The 6,214-nt window shown below is 45.2% G+C and overlaps 1 pseudogene; it reads right to left on the minus strand.

The window, feature by feature from the left end:
• Window positions 1-5,368: 5,368 nt before the first annotated feature.
• Window positions 5,369-5,908, minus strand: LOC132533803 (ferritin heavy chain-like; annotated as a pseudogene).
• Window positions 5,909-6,214: the final 306 nt, after the last annotated feature.

The raw sequence follows: 6,214 nt of genomic DNA on the forward strand, positions 1-6,214 counted from the left end.
CGGCTCCGCCCCCTGACCCGGAAGCGCTCCTCGCGGGCGGGTCCAGCCAATCCCAGGGCTCGGCTTCGGGTTTCCCAGGCTCAGGAACAAAGGTTCCGAGACCCACCCTGCCGGGAACCGGGTCTGAGCCGCAGGCCGGGCGGCGGTGTGGACAGCGCAGTGGTTATAGACAGACGGTCGTGTCTGACGCTCCAGGGCCCCGGGTTCGATCCCTCACACCGGCATGAACCAGAGCTGAGCAGTGCTTCAGAAAAATTAACAACAAGGGGCCGGGTGGTGGCGCCCCTGGTGGAGCGCACACGTTACACCGCTCGAGGACCCGGGTTCGAGCCCCCGGCTCCCACCTGCTGGGGGAAAAGCTTTGCAAGTGGTCAAGCTGTGCTGCAGCTGTCTCTCTCCCTCTCTGTCTCCTCCTCCCTCTCCATTTCTGGCTGTCTCTATCCAATAAATAAAGCTAATAAAAAAATAAAAATAACATTTCTTTTTTTTCCTTTTTTAATTTCTTTATTGGGGAATTAATGTTTTACATTCGACAGTAAATACAATAGTTTGTACATGCATAACATTCCCCAGTTTCCCATTTAACAATACAACCCCCACTAGGTCCTCTGAATCCCTCTTGGACCTGTATTCTCCCCTCTACCCACCCACCCCAGAGTCTTTTACTTTGGTGCAATACGCCAATTCCAGTTCAGGTTCTACTTGTGTTTGCTCTTCTGATCTTGTTTTTCAACTTTGGCCTGAGAGTGAGCTCATCCCATATTCATCCTTCTGTTTCTGACTTATTTCACTCAACATGATTTTTTCAAGGTCCATCCAAGATCGGCTGAAAACGGTGAAGTCACCATTTTTTACAGCTGAGTAGTATTCCATTGTGTATATATACCACAGCTTGCTCAGCCACTCATCTGTTGTTGGACACCTGGGTGGCTTCCAGGTTTTGGCTATTACAAATTGTGCTGCCAAGAACATATGTGTACACAGATCTTTTTGGATGGGTGTGTTGGGTTCCTTAGGATCTATCCCTCCCCAGGAGAGGAATTGCAGGTCCATTTCTAGCCTTCTGAGAGTTCTCCAGACTGTTCTCCACAGAGGTTGGACCCATTGACATTCCCACCAGCAGTGCAGGAGGGTTCCTTTGACCCCACACCCTCTCCAGCATTTGCTGCTGTTACCTTTTCTGATGTGTGACATTCTCACAGGAGTGAAGTGATATCTCATTGTTGTCTTTATTTGCATTTCTCTGACAATCAGAGACTTGGAGCATTTTTTCATGTGTTTCTTGGCCTTTTGGATCTCTTCTGTGGTGACTATTCTGTCCATGTCCTCCCCCCATTTTTGGATGGGGTTATTTGTTGTCTTGTTGTTGGGTCTGGCAAGCTCTTTATATATTTTGGTAATTAACCTCTTATCTGACGTATGGCATGTAAAGATCTTCTCCCATTCTGTGAGGGGTCTCTTGGTTTGGGTAGTGGTTTCTTTTGCTGTTCAGAAGCTTCTTAATTTGATGTAGTCCCATAGGTTTATATTTGCCTTAGTCTTCTTTGTAATTGGATTCATTTCTTTGAAGATGTTCTTAAAATGTATGGGGAAAAGAGTTCTGCCAATATTTTCCTCTAAGTATCTGATAGTGTGTGGTCTAACATCCAAGTCCTTGATCCACTTGGAATTTACTTTTGTATTTGGTGAAGTATAGTGGTTCAGTTTAATTCTTCTGCATGTTTCAACCCATTTGTTGAAGAGACTCTGCTTTCCCCATTTAATAGTCTGGGCACCTTTGTCAAAGATTAAATGTCCATAGGTGTGGGGGCTTCTTCTGGGCTCTGAATTCTATTCCACTGGTCAGTGTGTCTATTCATGTTCCAGTACCAAGCAGTTTTGATGACAATGGCCCTATAATACAGTTTGAGATCTGGCAGTGTGATGCCTCCAGTTCTGTTATTTTTTTTCAAGGTTGTTTTGGTAATTCAAGGTCTTTTCTGGTTCCAGATAAACATTTGTAGCATTTGTTCTATTCTTCTAAAAAATGTGCTTGGGATTTTGATGGGGATAGCATTAAATTTGTAGATGGTTCTGAGTAGTATATTCATTTTGATGATGCTAATTCTTCCAACCCATGAACATGGAATATCTTTCCATTTCTTTATGTCTATTTCAATTTCCTTGAGTAGTGACTCATAATTTTCAGTATACAAGTCTTTCACTTCTTTGGTTAGGTTTACTCCTGCCAGGTTAGCCTGAGGGTGCTTCTTCCCCGTGGGTGCTCTCTGGGTTGGAGAGAACTCAGCTGGAGCCAACCTAGGCTACAGCTTACTCAGCGACATGGGAGAGGAACCAGGAACTCTCGTGGCTGAGTGGGAACACAATGCCATGCTGGCTATATTGGGCTGCATTTATTATATCTTCTGAAGCAGAAGTGTTAGGTCAGAAGAGGATATACGTAGGAGAGTGGGTGGAGAGAAGGGAAACATAGCAAGCTTGCTTCTAACCAGTGGGGATTAAACCAATGCCCTGCAGGCAGGGCAGATCTCAGGCAAAAGAATGATTTTATGTAAATAGACCACAGCATCAAGTAATGGAGCAGGGGGGAGCTGGCGTAATGCCCAACACACTCCTAGATATTTTATTGTTTTTGTTGCTATAGTAAAAGGAATTGATTTCTGGATTTCAATTTCTTCTAACTTAGTGTTTGCATAGAGGAATGCCACTGACTTTTGAATGTTAATTTTGTAGCCTGACACCTTACTGTATTGCCTGATGATATACAAAAGTTTTTTGCTGGATTCCTTAGGTTTTTCTATGTATACTATCATATCATCTGCAAATAGGGGGAGTTTCACTTCTTCTCTTCCAATCTGTATCCCTTTAATTCCTTGCTCCTGCATGATTGCTATGGCAAGAACTTCCAACAGTATGTTGAATAGTAATGGTGATAGTGGGCAGCCCTGTATGGGGGGCTTTTAGGTGGACTCTTGTCATGGTTCATTTCTCCAATATTTCTTCTTGTTGGTTTAACCATTATATATATATATATATATATATATATATATATATATATATATATATATATTGTTATGAGTTCCCTCTCTCAGTACTTTTCAAATTACCCATCACTATTGCCCGGATTGACTTGTGTCTAAGTAAGGTAATTAAAGGGTTCACAGTGGTGGAAGTTAACAGTTGTTTCAATAGTATTTCAATCCCTGAGTTGGAGTTCAGTTGCTTTAAAGCCTCTTTTGTGCTTTTTCTTCTCTGTAGGCTATGGGAGCCTGAGGGCTTTTAAACTATAAGTAGGCTTCTTAGCTTAATCACTGACTCCTGACCAAGAGATAAGGCAGGGTGTGGCAGAGATAATCCAGTGGTTATGCAAAGAGACTCTCACAGTCCCACCACTATGCCACCGAGGTATAGGTCTTCTCCAGAGTTTCCTCTTTAGATCTCTGTCCCCTGGTGTCCCTCCCTGCCACTGCTCCAGATTCTGAGGGCAGTAGCAATGGAGACTCAGAGTTGCACTTGGTGAGTCTCCTCCTCCCTTCAGCCGTCCCTTGTTGGTGAAACAGACTGGAGGTGGTGTCTCAACTGGTAAACTGCCGGACTGTTACCAGCCACTTAATCTCTCCCCAGGCTCCTCTCTGACCACCAGCCACATGTGTTTGCTCTCACCAGTGATTTGGTGGGTTCCTGAAGTCGTTCTAGTCCTATCTTGTTTTGGTCGTAGGTGGTCTCCTTTGGTATTCCTAGTTGATCCCCCCCCCTTTTTTTTTTTTTTAAAGATTTTATTTATTTATGAGAAAGATAAGAGAAAGAACCAGACATCACTCTGGCACATGTGCTGCCAGGGATCGAACTCAGGACCTCATGCTTGAGAGTCCAAAGTCCCAGACCACTGATGATTTACTTCTGTCATCATGTCAGGTGCTGAAACTCTTAGTTTTCAAAAATGTTCAGTGGCATGGGTACAGTGATTTGTCATTGGTTGTGGGGGGGTGGGAGCAATGTAGTTGGTCGTATCTGTTTCCTGGGAATAATGGGACTATAAAGTAAAGGGAAAACCAATAGGTCAACCCTTGTGTGACTTTGCATGTGATTGCTTTGTGTAGATGATGCTTCACTTAAGTGCTTAAATAAATATGTGGCTTGAGGATATTTCTAGAACCTTGAGGAGAAAAGACTGACCTTCACATTCATTGCTAGAATTGTTGGAAACATTTCAAACTCATGAAAAAAAAGTGGATTATCTTGACTGAATTATCATAGGCTTTGTATATTAAATGATCTTTGTTTATAAAATGAGTTTTGCATTGTTTAAAAATACTTTTACCTGACTCTTTGTCTATCTTTAAGTTATAAACATATCACTATGTTCTGGGACTTGTTAGGGTAGAGAGAAAGAAAATCATGTGTATGCCAGTGAATTCCTTTTACTTACTTTGGGGTGACTTTATGCCTAAAGAAGCATGCTATAACAATTTAAGATATTCTTTCCCGACTATCCTGTCTCCCTATCAGTATGGAAAATCAGCCTCGCTGTAGTTTATGAGTGGTCAAGTTAGTGGCTGACACAGAATAACCAAACAGCGTCCTCCTTATCAGTACTTTTTGGCTGAAGCTATGTCAAGGTCAGGTCAGACTGACATATCTATCCAGAGCTGAGGCAACGCCTCTCTGTGAGGTCAGTTACAAAGGCAATTGTTTAAAAAAGGGGTGGTGGTGGTGGGCACTGGGATCAGCGTTTCAGTACTATTTTCATCTTAAAACTATTTTGTGATGGAATAAACAGAGAGCTAGTTTTGAAGAGATTTTCCATTTTTGTGTTTGAGAGACAGGACTACCTCTTGGAGCAGTGCTTCAACACTCGTTTAACAACCACCTCCTAGCAAAAGAGATAAGCCCCATATGTTTCTTATTTAGTAGGAGGAATTTTGCATTTCCCCCCCTGCTACTAGTGAGTGCTTCAAGTCTGCCATGATTTCTCCACTCCGAGTGATCTCTCTCTGTCTCTCTGTTTCTGGAGATAGAGAAACAGAGACATCCCATAGCACCACTCATGGATTGTGAAGCTTCTCCTTTGCATAGTGCTCCTCTGTGATGGCTAAGGCTTAAACCCATGGCAGAGTGTCAGGCAGCCCCCCTGCTCCATGCTCCATAGCTGATGCTGTGGTCTATTTACATAATCATTGTTTTGCCTGAGACCTGCCCTGCCTGCAGGGTATTAATGAATCCCTCCTGTCAAAACCTTCACAACAGTTGCTAAGGGAGTTTTTTTTTTTTCTTTCTTTTTTTTTTGGGGGGGGGTTTACCAAATTCTGGTACAGCTTATAGAAAAGGGAAAGAAAGACCACCCCGGCATGCACGCAGCGTCTGTGACCGGCCAGCCGGAGGCTTAGCTCTCGTCACTGTCTCCCAAGGTGTGCTTGTCGAAGAGACACTCTGCCAGGCCAGACTGGGGGGCACCCATCCTCCGCAGGTTGGTCCCGCGGTCACCCCGCTAGCTCCTTGATGGATTTCACCTGCTCGTCCAGGTAATGGGTCTCGAGGAAATCCCACAGGTGGGGGTTCGTTTTTCTCGGTGGCTGGTTTGTGCAGCTCCAGTAGTGACTGACTGACGGTCTTTTCCGAGTGTAGCACGCACTCCATGGCGTTCAGCCTGTGCCCCCAGTCATCTCGTTCTGGCTTCTTGACGTCCTGCAGGTAGATGCGGCCGCCACGCTGGTTCTGCAGCTTCATCAGTGTCTCCGCCTGCTCCCTCTCCTCGTGGGACTGGTGAAGGAAGTACTTGGCAAAGTTCTTCAGAGCCACGTCGTCTGGGTCAGAGGAGTAAGAAAGACACGGACAGGTAGACGCAGGAGGAGTGGAGCTCCAGGTTCATCTGGTGGTTGATGGCTGCCTCCGAGGAGGATGCAGTCATCGTGGCGGTGGAGGCGACGGGCACGGGGATGGCGAAGGCCTGGAGCTGTGACGAAGTGGTGGATGGCTAGTTGGGGGTGGCCGGTCGGGGGTGGGTTGGGATGTGGTGGTGGGGACTAGCACCGGTTCAGTCCAAGCACTGTTGAAGCAGGAAACCGCGGGTGGCGACTCTCCCTGAAAACTGTCGCTGAGGGACTTGCTACCTTCCTGCTCTTTCCTTTCCTCCACCCCCTTTCCTAGCCATTTCCTTTTCCGACTTGCCACTTCCAGTGCTAATATATAAAAGCGCGGTCTGTGATCAATAAAG

Source organism: Erinaceus europaeus, chromosome 17 (genome assembly GCF_950295315.1).
Source record: "Erinaceus europaeus chromosome 17, mEriEur2.1, whole genome shotgun sequence".
Classification (NCBI taxonomy): domain Eukaryota; kingdom Metazoa; phylum Chordata; class Mammalia; order Eulipotyphla; family Erinaceidae; genus Erinaceus; species Erinaceus europaeus.